The sequence below is a fragment of the Acinonyx jubatus genome, chromosome A1, assembly GCF_027475565.1.
Source record: "Acinonyx jubatus isolate Ajub_Pintada_27869175 chromosome A1, VMU_Ajub_asm_v1.0, whole genome shotgun sequence".
Taxonomy (NCBI): domain Eukaryota; kingdom Metazoa; phylum Chordata; class Mammalia; order Carnivora; family Felidae; genus Acinonyx; species Acinonyx jubatus.
This window is the reverse complement of record NC_069380.1, coordinates 61,318,311-61,334,679: the sequence shown is the minus strand read 5'-3', so window position 1 is coordinate 61,334,679 and position 16,369 is coordinate 61,318,311.

Sequence of the window (16,369 nt, the reverse complement as noted above, 5' to 3'; positions counted from 1 at the left end):
AAGAAGGAATATATGACTCAAAATTCATGGCAGCAGAGAAATAAGGGACTCTAGAAATCTGCTCTTTCATAAAAAGCAATAAAGGACACTTGCAAAATATTGGGGAAAAAAGCAATGTTTTCTTCACTCTGGAATTAACCAAAGTCCTGCAACAGTGGGACAAGCATTTATTCAGAAAAAATGGCTGAACTCTTTAAGAAATGGCGTAATTTGTGACATTTACTTTGCCCTGTTCCCTTGCCCCTCATTCCAACTCCACCATTGCCTTAACATCCAGCAGCCTCAAACTGGATATTGTGAAAACCAGCCAACTACCAGAGGGAGCAGACCGAGTTTGGGGTTTCCCAAAAGCCCCAGCCCAGAGAATTTTCTCTATTTAACGTGTCTGGAAACTTCCTGGAAAAGCTCCATTTATAGGGCTTGTTTTTATTTGACTTGACTCAGAACACTTTCAGTAGGAAAAATCTCCTTTGGTTAAAAACACATGTACAGAGATGTAAATATGACAAAGGGGGGCTAATAGGTCCCAATCTCTCAACTCTGGCTGATTATCTGCACAAACAGGAAGTGAAGGCTAAGACACAGTTGTTAACTGCCATGGAATTAAGTCATGCTTCAAAGTGCAAACAGGGCCACTGTAAAAAGATGAGAGACTTACTGATTCAAGGCACTTAAGGAAGTCTCAGTACAAGAATTAGCTGACCATTAAGCTAACACCGAAGAAACATCTGTGAACCACAATTTTTGTTATGGTAGCAAACTCTAACACATTATGTTCTAGGTTTTGGGGTATGAATTTGTAATGAATGGATGGCAGTAGGAGAAAACGATCAAGTGCTAGAACTTGTCTGATTTATTTTTCATAAGAATTATCAATACAAAAATGAAAAGATGCCAAAAGATGATGGATTCTTACTATTTTCAACTACTTTAATAGATTTTATTTACCATTTTTCTTCTTCGTACAAAATATTTAGAACTTAAAATTTGTTTACTTTCTGTCATGTTGCAATTATTTGCTTTTTTTCAAATATTTCTAGAAATCAGCTATTTACCTATGCACACCTGATTGTAAATGAAAAACAGCAGTTTCTAGCAGTATCATCTTTATTAGCTTTAAATACAAGTCCAATTATTTTAATACAAGATGAATGATAAATGAATGGATGAATGATTAGATGTATTAATAGATGCATAGATGAAAAGATAGAATTCTAATTAAATACAGAGAGGTGAAAAGATGGAAAGAAATATTATTTTGATAGATTTCTGTTAATATAATATTTTGCACCTAAAACCAATTCAGTCAGATTTTGCTGCTTACTTACTTCTGAGTTATTACTTTTATGTCCAGTGATTATTTGTTTAATGTTGAAAATTAAGTGATGCATACACACATCTGTGAACATAGTTTTTTTTTTTCATTCAATTTGTTTTTTTATTTTTTTTATTTTTTAAGTTTTTATTTAGGGTCCAAATAATTAACATGCAGTGGATATTAGTTTCAGACGTACTATTAAGTCATTCAACACTTTCATACAATACCTGGTGGTCACCACAGCAAGTGCACTCTTTAATCCCCATCACCTTTTTTACTTATCCCCCACCCACCCTCCTCTGGTAAACATCCATTTGTTCTCTATAGTTAAGTCTGTTTCTTAGTTTGCCTTCCTCTCATTTTTCCCCTTTGGTCGATTGTTTTGTTTTCTAAATTCCACATATGACTGAAATCATATGGTGTTCGTCTTTCTCTGACTGACAGTTTTGCTTAGCATAATACTCTCTAGCTCCATCCATATCTTTGCAAATGGCAAGATACATTCTCTTTTCATGGCTGAGTAATATTCCATCGGCTATATATGTATATATACCACATCTTCCTTCCTTATCCATTCTGCAGTTGATGGATACTTGAGCTGATTCCATTATTTGACTATTGTATGTAATGCTGCTATAAATAAAGAGGTGCATGTATCACTTTGAATTAGTATTTTTGTATTCTTTGGGTAAATACCTAGAAGTGCAAATGCTAGATCATAGGGTAGTTCTATTTTTAACTTTTTGAGGAAACTTCATATTGTTTTCCTGAGTGGATGTACCAGTTTGCATTCCCACCAATAGTACAAGATGGTTTTCCTTTCTCCACATCTTTACCAACACCTGTTGTCGATTTTAGTCATTTGACAGGTGTGAGGTGATATATGATTGTAGTTTTGGTTTGTATTTCCCTGATGATCAGTAACGATAAGCATCTTTTCACATGTCTCTTAGCCATCTGGATGTCTTCTTTGGAAAAAATGTGTATTCATGTCTTTTGTCCATTTGTTAAATTGGGTTATTTGTTTTTGTTTTTGAGGTGTTGAGTTTTAGAAGTTCTTTATATATTCTGGATACTAACCCTTTGCCAGATATGTCATTTGCAGATATCTTCTCCTATTCCATAGGTTAACTTTTGTTGATTGTGTCCTTGGCTGTGCAGAAGCTTTTTATTTTGATGAAATCCCAATACTGTATTTTTGCTTTTGTTTCCCTTGTCTCAGGAGACATATCTAGAAAGAAGTTGTTATGGCCGATATCAAAGAGGTTACTGCCTGTGTTCTCCTGTAGGACTGTTACAGTTTCAAGTCTCACATCTACGTCTTTAATCCATTTCGAATTTATTTTTGTGTTTGGTGTAAGAAAGTAGTCCTGTTTCATTCTCTTGCATGTTGCTGTCCAATTTTCCCAACACTGTTTGTTGAAGAGATTATCTTTTCCTCATTGGATATTCTTTCCTGCTTTGTTGAAGATTACTTGACTATATACTGTAGGCTCCTTTCTGGGTTTTCTATTCTATTCTATTTATCTATGTGTCTATTTTTGTGCTAGTATCATACTGTTTTGATCACTACTGCCTTGTAATATAACTTGAAATATGGAATTGTGATGCCTCCAGCTTTGCTTTTCTTTTTCAAGTTTGCTTTCACTATTCAGGGTCTTTTGTAGTTCCATACAAATTTTAGGATTGTTTATTCTAGTTCTGGAAAAAATGCTGTTGGTATTTTGTTATGGATTGCATTAATTTTCTAGATTGCTTTGGGTAGTTATACACATTTTTAAATGTTTATTTTTTTGAGAGAGAGAGAGAGAGAGTGTGTGTGAGCAGTTGAGGGGTAGAGAGAGAGAGGGAAACATAGAATCTGAAGCAGGCTCTGGGCTCTGAGCTGTCAGTACAGAGCCAATGAAGGGTTCAGATTCAAGAACTGCAAGATCATGACCTGAGCCAAAGTTGGACGTTTAACTGACTGAGCCACCCAGGCGCCCCACATCAAGCCTGTTTCCAATCAAGGTTATTGCATTCTTCATCCCTGTTTGATTTTTTATTAACTCTTTTATATCTGCAGTAAGAGTCTGTTTGATGTCTTCTATTATTTTCTCAAGCCCAATAAGCATCCTTATGATTGTTGCTTTAAATTCTCCATCAGGCAAGTTACCTATATCCGTTTCACTTAGGATCTCCGGCCATGGCCTTATCTTGTTCTTTCATTTGGGATAAATTCCACCATCTTTGCATTTTTTTTAAAATGCCGCCATCTGTGCATTTTTCTCTGTGTTAGAAAAGTCAGTTATGTCTCTTTGTAAAGCAATGACCTTATGAAGAAGAGTTCAGGTAGTCGCCAGGGCCTGGTGCTTCAGGGAATGTCGCTGGTGTGTGCACAGTGCACTCTCGCCATTGTGTTTTGGCTGCTCTATCCTTCAGGCCAGTTATCTACAGAAGCTCTCCTTGCCTGCTCTGGACAGTTTTTGGTCTTTGTCCTGAATGTGGCACGTTTTAATTAGGCGTGCTCATACTTGTGAAATGAGACCTGACACTAACTCCACCGGAACTGAAGCCCTCCGGAACTCTAGTCAGGAGACCTGGTATGGCTGAGGATTTGTGCTGTTCTTCCAGGGGACAGGCCCACCGTGCTGGAGCTGAGGCAAGTTTGACAGAGAACGATAGTCCTGTCAGAGCATGGAGGGGTGAGGACTGCTGTAAGCAAGTTAGGCAGCCAATATCTGCAGGGAGTTGTGTCTCTCTGGTGGCTCTATTTATGCTGAGGAGCAAGGGAGGGAAAGGGTGCTGGCTAGCTCCTTTGTTCCTGGAGAGGAGTTTCTGTGAACACTGCCTCTTACGGATGTGCTCTGAGAAGAGCAAATAATCTCCCCACTGTGTGCCCGAAGCACATTTCAGATTGCTGTTCCCATGCTGTTTGTCCCTGGGTTATTTGCCTACCTTCTCTCTAGGAGCAGTGCAGTACCCTCTGGGCTCTATCCCAGCTAAGCCTTCTGATGTTTACAACTTCGGTCTTTAAGTCCCATTGGTTGCAAGAACTCATGAAAAGCAGTCCTTTGTATTTTCCAAGCCAGTGGCTTTGGGGAAAAATTGTTCTCTTGCATCTCTCTGTGTGCTTCTCTCTCTTGCCCTTCTCCATGACTGTGGCTCGCTCCCCCTCCACAGCATGTGCTATTGGTTTCTTCCCTAAACCACGTATGCGCATTCCCTACCTTCTTTGATGTGGCCTCTTCTGTCCTACTAAAGTATTTGTGGAGTTTGTTCTGTCAGTCTTCAGGTCAATTTCTGCAGTATTTAAGATGATTTGATAGTTATCTAGTTGTGTTCGTGGGACAAAATGAACCTAGAGTCCTCCTACTCCATGACCATCTTTCTCTCTCTTCTAAATATATTGTTAAAGTGTAATGTATCATTAGCATGCTTTGAGAGTGAAAGGAAAGAAACTTGGCAATTGGAATGATAATTTCAAAGAGAAAATAAAAATTCTAAGAATTATTTTATCTTTGAGGAAGAAAAATGGTTTTTGGGATGTACCAATAATATCATATTTGAATATCATAAGAGGCTGAAATTCACATTTAGAAAAAGAAGTTTTATTGTCACCTTAAAATTAAATCCAGGTATTCTCAATAGTAAGATATACAGGTTTCTGTGTTAAATATCCATGAAAATAGATTTGATACACTTTTCTGTAGACATGGTATTGATTCATTTAGATTGTGATATGTTTTTTTCTATACAGGAACATTCCTCAGGTTTTCATATTGCATAATCTTTATTATGCTTATTAAAATTATGATGTTTCATTAATTATAACTTTAATATTAAATATTAAAGCAACCTGATGATGGTACTCATTATTCATGAGCAAACCCAACTTGCTCTTAACATCAAAATCACACTATTTTTAAATATGGAAAATAAAGCATTTCCAATTGAGGATATTGGAGATGTATTGATCCTTTAAATAGATATTTTTAAATGTTCTGTGCTCTTTTATGTGTTTCCCTCTAAGTATTTTAACATGCTACACATTTTAAGAGTGAAAAATAATTCTGACTGGCAAATAAAATTCTCATGTTGGGGAACTTATAAGGAGAATAATAACACAAAAAACCCAGACATCTAATGTAATTTTAGATGTCCAGTGGAATTTGTGCTTTGGCTGGAAATGTCACCAACTGAATTGCCAAAAATGATGGTCATTTTGTATAGTAATGCAAAGGTATAGTAATGGCAAAAGACTGAAGAAATTTGTGGAGAGACAGATATGAAATCTTCTGTGAGGGACAAAGAGGACATACCACAATGTCCAATATAAAGTGAATTTCAGCATATAGCTTCATATGTTGCCATCTTATCCTTGTCCTATCACAGCCACCAACCACCATCACTCACTGAATTCTTCTTTGTTTGATGATATAACTATTTCTATCAGTCTGCTCTTGGAAAGAATCCTCATTTAACCCTCCACTTGCTAACTGCTTCTTTTTCCACCATCACTTTTTACTCTGAACATTTCTCAAGGAAAATGAACTGTCCTAGGAAATATCTAGCAGAAGGTGAGTTACTTTGAAACAAGGTGCTGTTTTTTTTTTTTCTCATGCATTTTGTACTGTAAACATCAGTGCCTCTCTATTATTTCTTGTATTTTTAAATTTTCTTCATGGATTTCTGAACTTTTTATTTTATAATGACTTTATTTATGCCTAGTATTTTCAAAATAGTAAAAATAATTGAAATCCGAGTTGTTTTCCCAATCTATACATTTATAAAAGAAATATGTAAGTGTGAAATTAATAAGATAATGTAGGGAGTTCTCATGGCTAATTTTATATATAATAAAGTTATTGGAACAAGGAAATTCAGATGAAAAAGAAAGTTAACTTTTTTTTCAAATATAAAGGATGTCATTTTAGGCAGAAAAATAGTAAGTTATACTTAAAACTTGTTTGAAGCTTTAAATTTTCCTCAAATTGATACTGTAAGACTTAGCTTGAATGAATATATTGGCTGTCCTGTGTGTGAGTTTGTGTTCTAGCAATGACTTGTTTTTCAGATGCAGTAAGTTGCCCTTGAGTCCCCAGTCACAGAACACTTCAGATTTTCCCTCAAACTCTGCCTACTCCTAACACCCTGGTAACTCCTTAAACAGTCAGTATTCTTTGTCTTTCTACAAGGAGAATGATCTCTCTGGGTACTTTTCAAGCCAGAAGAGAATTGAATTTGGTTCAGAAGGACCTGTTTGGTTCAGAAGGGACCTGCTTGCCTCTATTTGCACTTAATGATCTTTGGTATGCCCTTCAACTACCTTCTGAGACTTTCACTTTGATACTTCAGTGCAAATGCAGGATACCAGTGTGGCTATTAGCTCCTATCTCTATTTTCTTCTGCCCACAATTATGCCATTCTTAAAGAATAGGCTTTCTATACCGTCTATATCATTTTAATTTTATGTCCACTCCCATGTAGAATCTACACTTTCTGATGTAGTTAACTCTGCCTTCCTCTTACTATACAGGAGCTAAGAGACTTTGAGTATAATTTTTCTCTCAAAATAAAAGAAGTTTTTCAGAATATGAACGTTACTCAAAATTACTATGTTAGTGATGAAAGGGTGAGTACCAATGTTTCCAATCCCAATATATTTATACTTTAACAATGCAAAAGCAACCATCTTCTATCTCTGTGCCTCCGTTCATGGAAACAATTGCTAGAGTAGGCTGGAGAGATTGTTTGAACTGAAATGTACAAGACAAGAAAATGATGTTTATGTTTGTTACTTTGTAGAATTGGTATCTTATGTAGTGAACTAAGTATGTTTGAAACCTTAGAGAATAAAATCATTAATATATATTTTTTTAGAATTAAAATCTAGGATATTAAGATTTTATTTGTTTAGTCATAGGACAAAGATAATTTTGCTTGATGATTTAACGTTATCTTACAAAAGATACTACCAGTAAATAAATTCTTACACATAAGCCAATAAAAGTAAAGTTTTCTTCTCCTTTTATACTTTGAGAAGTGACTTTATAAAATAAAATGATTTTAATATTCTACTTCTGTCTTCCATTATTAGTAGTCAATTTGTTAGGCTGCTTATGAACTGTTAATCTCCTCACATTCTACAAATGTTCTATTGAAATGTGTTAGGTCAGATGAAAAAAGTAAATGACCAATGCAGAGCTACCATGTCTATTGGGATTAGAGGAAATCAAAGAAAAATCACAAATTCACAGCAAAATAGTTTATCCAATTAAAATTTAGTACTACTCAAATCTTTCAAATTGCTCATATTCAAGTTACTTGGTAGAAATACTTTATTTTCCAACTTGCCAGAATTGATTTTCATAAGCACAATTATTTAATTAAAGTTTAAAAATTATCCATTTACTAATCTTAAGATTATATTATGTTCTTTTAAAGAGTGTTACTAATTTTTAATACTATGTTAATAATATTATATACTGATATATACTCCCCCTCAACAAAATAAAATAGAAACTAAAATAAATCTAATGAATACTTCTAATGAATCTAATACTAATGAATACTTTTGATAGCAAGTTGTAGATTAAGTCTATTTGAAATTATTTTTCAAAACAAAGAATGCTTATGTAAAAATGAACACTAATGAATCAGAAAAATAAAAAGCCAAAAAACAATGATTGGCTATGAAGAGGAAGGATATTAAGTTAAAAAATATTTCCAGAACAAATATATAACTACATAGAGTATAAATATGGTATAAATATAATATATGGCATATTATATTTCTAATAATCAAATAAATAAATTCACCAGGGCACATGGGTGGCTCAGCCAGTTAAGTATCTGACTTTGGCTCAGGTCATGATCTTAGGGTTCATGAGTTCAAGTGCCACATGGGGAGAGCTTGAGCCCCGCTTAGGGTGAGTTGGAGACCCACTAAGGGTGAGCACCGCTTTTCTCTCTCTCCTTCTCTCTCTCTCTCTGCCCTTCATGGGATTCTCTCTCTCTCTCCCTCTCTTTCTCCACTCTCACTCACTTGCACCCTTTCACTTTCTCTCTCTCTCAAAAAAAAAATATATATATATATATTAATTCACCAAAACTTATTTATTGAGCTCATAACTATGAACCAAATGTAATTTCCATTATTATTTTATAAAATGGCATTAATTTATACATCCCTTCATAGCACCAAGTTATTTTGACTTTTCATTACCAACATGCAACCTAACAATTTTCTTCCCTGAACGACTACTACTACATCTTGCAGAAATAAGTTACAAAAGCTAATGCCAGGCTACAAAGGATGTTTTTCTTTTAAGTTGTTCTATTTTTTTCTATTCTAAGAATCTGAAGTCAATATCAATGCTAAAACTAATAGTTGTCTTCTCATCACACATTTTGATGTGTGTAACATTTGATAAATGTTACAAAGATTCATATGAATCACTTTTATGTTCCCTTTTGTCTTGTCTTGAGATTTTGTTCTTACTTTCCTTGAATAATTTTCTGTTTCCTACAGGTTATAGAGGCCCTACTGTCTGAATCATTAGACATCTGAACTCGTCTTATTTGTTCTTTTCCCATCATTATGCAATTCTTAAAGAATAGGCTTTCTAAGAGCATGTAATTCTAGCTCACAATCAATTTTCCTACAAGTATCTGTAAATAAAGTTGAAATGTCTTCTAGTTTCTGTGTTGAAGATGAAAAGACTAATACATATCAGTCAGCCATTTCTACATAAGTAAGCTTTCTAAAATATATAATCATATTAGATTTCCTATTTCTTACATTGATTCATACATGTTACCACAGTTCATCTGGACATATACCTTTTTTATGTAAAATGCCAAGAACTTGAGATACCTTTCAATTCAAAAAATAAAATATTTATGTAGATAAGAGATATTTTTTTCTATTAGTTATTAGGATGTATTGGCCCAACAGTTGTTTGTTTTACCATTCTAAAATTCCTAGTTGCATATTAGGTCTCTAGGATCTTTGTTTCAAAGTATCTCTTTTCAGTTTTGCATTGTTTCTTCATATTCTCTCTTTGTTGTCAATATTTTATCTGTTTGATGTCCATAGACTTAATTCATTTCTGAGAAATTACCTTTTTTTGTTCATTGCTTATAATTAAAATTCTAAGGGTTGCCCGAGAGTTAGTTAAGCATCTGACTTCGGCTCAGGTCATGACCTCATGGTTTGTGTGTTCAAGCCTTTCATCTGACTGTGGGCTGACAGTGTGGAGCCTCCATGGGATTTTCTCTCTCTCCCTCACTCTCTGCCCTTCCCGCACTTGTGCTCTCTCTCTCTGTGAAAGTAGTTAAATAAACTTAAAAAAAGAGAAAGTTTTAACTATGACATCGTTTATTTTTTAGTTTTGTAAAGTCATTTTGGCTTGAAATAGTCATCTCTCTTATTTAACATAATTTTCCTTTAACTATATTGAGGTTTCTGATCATCAAAGTAACCATATTACAGAGGCTTTATCCTGACCACCTTATCTACAAAAATACTCCATCCCTCTGTCAGCCATGCTGTAAATGATTTCTATCTCTTACTTTTATTAGTAGCATTTTTATATATATTCTTACCATATTAAATATTTATTGTTTTGCTTTTTTTCCACTCCTTAAGAAAATATAAGCTAATTAAAGCAGGGAATTTTTTAGTCATTTTGCAAACAGAACCATTGGACTTTTAGGAAGTGAATAAATAAGCTCCTTGAAACTTCTAATTATTTGTGAAATTACAATTATTTTGCTCCTTATTTATTTCTCCAAAAGAAATTCAGGGAAGGCAGATCTTGTCCATATAGAAAAGATATGTTTTATTAACTCAAAAAGAAAGTCTTCTTCTGGTGTAAGGATTTCATAAACTAGCCCCCCCCCCCCCCAATTGGACTCATAAAGCCATAGTCATTACCATCCTCGTCAACACACCACCAGGGGGAAAAAAAAAGTTAGAGAGGGAAGGAGGCAAACCATAAAAAACTGAGAATAAAGTGAGGGTTGATGGGGGTGGGAAGGAGGGGAAAGTGGGTGATGGGCATTGAGGAGAGCATCTGTTAGGATGAGCACTGGGTGTTGTATGGAAACCAATTTGACAATAAATTTCATATTAAAAAACAGACACCTGCCAGAATTCTCATGTCCCCTCATAAATTTGTGTCTTTTCCACACCTATGTTTGGTTTCCAGGCCTCTCAGACAATAGAAAGCACTCCTATACTCACCTCTAGAGAACTTCTTGACAAGCCTAAATTCTATCTCATTTAAAATAAATGCTTAATTTGTTGAAACTTTTTATTAACGAATTGGAAAAGAGAGAAGGCTTGTATCTATTTTGGCCTTTCTTCTTCTTGCTTTTGAGAGGACTATATTTTTATTAGAGAGTTCTTTCTATAAATATTTAGATATATTTTGTATACTTGTGTTATTGTTTTAATTCAAAGAAATATCACCAAGAGTCAATAGTTTAAATTTTATTTTGATAAAAATTTGAGTATTAATCCAAAAAGTTTTTAAGACATCCAGTGTAATAATTTTGTTATGTAGATGAAAAAACTCTCAGCCTTGAACGCTACGGAATACATCAAGCTGAATCATAAAAATTTTACTGTAGATACAAAGACAATTAACATATGAAGTTATTTTTTGTGTTAGAAATTAGTATAAAATTATTTTTAAAGTGTTTATTTTTCAATCTAAGCATAATTAAAAAATATGTTTATTTAATTTTGAGAAAGAGAGAGACAGAGCCCACACGGGGAAGGAGCAGAGACAGAGAGGGAGACACAGAATCTGAAACAGCCTCCAGGCTCTGAGCTGTCAGCACAAAGCCCGATGCGGACTCAAACTCAGAACAACAAGATTACGACCTAGGCCAGAGTCAGATGCTTAACTGACTGAGCCACCCAGGTGCTCCACAAATCTAAGTATATTTAACATACTGTGCTATATTAGTTTCAGTTGTACAATAGAGGGATTCATCAATTCTATATTCAGTGCTTATCATACTAAGTATACTCTTTAATCCCCTTCACCCATTTCACCCATCCCCTTAGGCTTCTCCCCTCTGGTAATCATCAGATTATTCTCTAGATTTAGGTCTGGTATTTTTTTTTTGTCTCTCTCTTTTTTTTCTTTGTTGTTTGCTTCATTTCCTAATTCTACATATGCATGAAGTCATAGGGCATTTGTCTTTCTCTGACTGACTTATTCTGCTTAGTATTACATTATACCTTCTAGAGCCATCCATGTTGCTGCAAATGTCAAGATTTCATTCTTTATGGCTGGGTAGTATTTCACTGTATTTCTTTCTATACCACATCTTCTTTATACATTTATCTATCAGTGGACACTTGGGTTGTTTCCATATCTTGGCTATTGTAAATAATGTTGCAATAGATATAGGGGTGCATATATCTTTTTTAATTAGTGCTTTTGCTTTCTTTGGGTAAATATCAAGTAGCAGAATTACTGGATCATATGGTAATTCTATTTTTAATTTCTTGAGGAACATCTATACTGTTTTCCACAGTGCCTGCACCAGTTTGTGCACTATTGTCTTATAATTTTAAATCAGTACTTTAAAAAGTATAATTAAATATGTGTGTACTTGCAAGGAAAATATTTTTTGGTACACTGAAGTTTGAAAATTTCCTATATTAAAACCTTACTAAAGAAACCATGGCAGTTATTACAGAAAACACTGTGTGTGTGTGTGTGTGTGTGTGTGTGTGTGTGTGTGTGTGTGAGAAATAGCACTGCAATCTCTTTGTCATTTATAACTTCTAGATTTTTCAAAGCAGATAACTTGACTCCTCCTTAGTCACAATTGAGTGAGGGTACACATATTTCATCTTTTTATCTCTTGCTTTACATGTAACTTCAGAGCTCCTTAATCATACTTCTGAGTTTTCTTCAAAGCCCTTGCCATTTGTCAGCATCATTATGACACTGAAGTGTCTCAAACTGAAAACAGTATTACAGGTGTGTGACCTTATCAGCCTTTTTATTTATTGCTTATTTTTCACCTGTCACAAAAATATAATGGAAACCTGATATGACAGGACATTTTCAATGTATGACATTGCTCTATATAAATGGAGGGCCTCCGTTTCCCCATGGGATATGTAATTATAGCACATAGTTAAAAATTATCATCACATGTATCATGACACAAATAAGTGACATTTTATACAGAATTTAGGTGTTTTGTATGAGTTCATATAGGCTGAGTACTCTCAGTTAAGAGTTAAGATCCAGTGGTAACAAGTTTCAGTTCTTCAAGGTTACTCAAAAGGTTTCTAAATGTAAAAGTATAGCAATTTACTCTTTACATTGGAAAATAATTAATTCTTGAAAAGTTGGAGCTTTTTTATAAAAAAATAGGGTTGCAAACAAAGTTTTAAACTGATATCTGGAACTAAATTATCAACACCTACTAAACAGTTGAGTATTGGATAAAAGTAAGTTAAATGGCTTGTGTTAATTCCTTCCAAAGTATAAAATCTGAGATTTAGCCAGTAGGTAGGTTGGGCAAAGGCAATATTGGACTTAATCCAAAGATAGATAGAGAAATAAAGAGAGAAAGAGAGAGACAGAGACAGAGAGAGAGAGACAGAGATTGAGAATGAATTAAAGAAGGTAACTTTTCTTTCCTTCTCTAAAGTGGAAGAGTACTCTTCCTCATGACATAGGAGGTCACTAAATACTGGGATGTTTCAAGAAGTAGAAGGTTATCAACGACATTTTTTGACAAGTTATAAAATATACAGACTGTGGCATGTTTTGGTAAGAAGAGTATGCCTGAAAACTGGTAGATACATAAGAGGACCCAAAGGTATGTGAACAACAGCAAGTGCAGGAGTAGAGGGTGTGTTGACAAGCAATCCCAGAAATAGCCTACCTGAGGTGGAAGAAGTGTGCACAAGCGGAGGAGGGCTGCTATGACTGGCAGTGAGTTAGGCATCTTCTGGCATGCCTTCTACTTCTCAGTAGTGTAATAGAATCTTGGCTTCCTTGTCAGGTGGAAGCAGGCTACAGAGTTTCCTCATACCATCCTGTGCTCCTCTCCCACTTCCCCTAACAACCTGCTTTAGTGGTCTTAATGGGGAGAGGAGCTAGCTTTCTTGTGAGGCTTTTCCTGTATGGAGGCCTACTTCAACCTTGAGGATGATTCACTCTGGTCATCACAGTGCCTTTGCCGTGGTAACCGTGCAAATATATCTGACTCCCTCGGACAGCCTGAGGTCAGTGGTTCCGTATAGGGAAACTTAAGAGCATATGCCATTAGCAAGAAAGAAACTTTATTTTAAAACCATGAAGGGGTGCCTGGGTGTCTCAGTTGGTTATGTGTCAGAAACTTGATTTTGGCTCAGGTCTTGATCTATCTCACAGTTCATGAGATTGAGCCCATGTTGGGCTCCATGCTAATGGTGAGGAGCCTGACTGGTATTCTTTCTATCCCTCTTTCTGCCCCTCCTCTGTGCTCTCTCTCAAAATAAATAAATAAACTTTAGAAAAATAAAACAATCATGGAGATTTGAAGGAAGTCTATGCAGTCTAATCTTGACTGTACAAAATTATATTAAAAGGCTCTTTTGGTATTTTTTTTTAAATTTCCGATTTAAGGATATTAAAATTTATCACTTTCTTGATTCATTAAATTTTGGTCAATATTGTATTATTTATATTTGGGAAATCTAATGTTAGCAATATATATGGTTTAATAAAAGTCTTTTTTAAAATGTCCAAATTCACTCTAAAAAATATATATGGGGCTTTGAATGGCTCAGTCAATTGAGTGTCCAACTTTGACTCAAGTCATGATCTCATGGTTCCTGAGTTCGAGCCCCATGTCAGACTCTGTGCTGACAGTTCAGAGCCTGGGGCCTGTTTCAGATTGTGTCTTCCTCTCTTTCTGTCTTCCCCTGCTCATGCTCTGTCTCTCTCAAAAATAAATAAACATTTAAAAAATTAAAAAAAATATATATATAATCTCTGATTTTAAGGATGTGGATCTCTCTATCTATATCCATTGCTCAGTCCAGATATTTGTAATTATCTACATGCTTATACTGCCTATCATGTGTCAATCTTGGTTGTTTGTGTCCACTTGATTTGTCTAGATCTGAAGGCTGTGTTAAAAATTTACTTTACTTTGCATATATCAGTCTCTATGAGCATCTCCCAATAGTTTCTGCTTAATGAAAGTTGTCATTGGGGCCCCTGGGTGGCTCTGTTGGTTGAGCATCCGACTCAGGGTTTTGGCTCAGGTCATGATCTCCAGGTTTGTGTGATTGAGCCCTCTGTCATCTGGCTCTGTGCTGACGGTATGGAGCCTACCTGGGATTCTGTCTCTCCCTCTCTCTCTGCCCCTCCCCTGCTCACTCATTCTCTCTAAAAATAAGTAAATAAACCTAAAAAAATAAAGTTGTCATTTTATTAAATGTTACATAGATATAAATAAATGTTATATCTTCTATGTGAATTATAGCAGCATTTCACTCTTTATCTTTTTTAAAAATATTCTTGGGGCTAACTGCTATTTTATCTACTAGAGAAATCAGGTCCCTTGTTTCACTTTTATTAAATCATTTTTGTTTAATTTTTGACCCATTAAATTTATTTTAGCCTTTGTAAAACATTATATTTTAGGTGTGTTTTTTGTATACAACATGAAGATAATATTTTACTACTACATGAACTGGAAATTTTCTTTTTTTCAGTAGATGAGTTAAACTTACCTATGTTTATTAAAATGGCAGATTTGTTAGATCTCAGTTCTTTAAATTAGTGGTCTTTTCCTTTTCTTTATTTTTCTCACTTTTTTTTAGGTTACTTATTTACTTTCATTTGATATTTAGCAACACATGTATTATTAAATCTGTTTTGACATCAGGGAAACTAAAATCCAGTTTTAGTTAACCACATACGGAAAGGCCTCAAGAGCAGGAGGGAATGTACTTAGAGAACAGAAATGATAGAATATGTAACAGAAGATATTATATAACTCTCACATCATGATAATTACCATCCATTCATTCTTCTATTCACATTTCTTAAATATGATTTTGATCCATTTCCCTCCAATGCCACAAGCTTTCATCTGGTTATTCTGTCAACTGCTGCTGGATAGACCATGTTTTGCAGTCTGAAAGCTATGTTTCCCAACATTTGGATTTGAAATAATATATAAATATTTGGATCAATTTTTTTCAAAAAGTATTTTTTTTTAACAAGGAAAACATTGTACACCACAAACATAAAAATGAAGTGTTGGAGTGCCTGGATGGCTCAGTCGGTTAATCATCCGAGTTCAGTTCAGGTCATGATCTCACGGTTCGTGAGTTTGAGGCCAGCATCCACTGTTTGCTGACAGCCTGGAGCCTGGAGCCTGCTTCAAATTCTGTGTCTCCCTCTCTCTCTGCCCCTCCCGCACTCGTGCCTTGTCTCTGTCTCTCAAAAAATCAGTAAATATTTAAAAAATTAAAACAAAAGAAATGAAGTGTTATGTTTTATCACTTTTGATGCAGTGATTTAGTTATCAAAACTATGTTCAGGGGCGCCTGGGTGGCTCAGTCGGTTAAGCGGCCGACTTCGGCTCAGGGCATGATCGCGCGGTCCGTGAGTTCGAGCCCCGCGTCAGGCTCTGTGCTGACAGCTCAGAGCCTGGAGCCTGTTTCAGATTCTGTGTCTCCCTCTCCCTGACCCTCCCCCATTCATGCTTTGTCTCTCTCTGTCTCAAAAATAAATAAGCGTTAAAAAAAAATTTAGAAAAAGAACTATGTACAATTCTTATACCCCATAAGGAATTCTGTTGGGATCTATTCCTGACATAATAACAAATAAAGACTTGGTGGACATCAGGAACTTACTACTGAGCAAAAGAAATGGAATCAACACAAATTCAGACTTTCCAATATATGGCAATGCATTCTTAAATTTATTTTAAAAAGAGGAGTTATAATTTAAAAAGAAGTTAACAGCTTCAGTGAGATTCATAATTAATTTCAAAAGTGCAATGAATAATGAAGAGTAATAATAAATA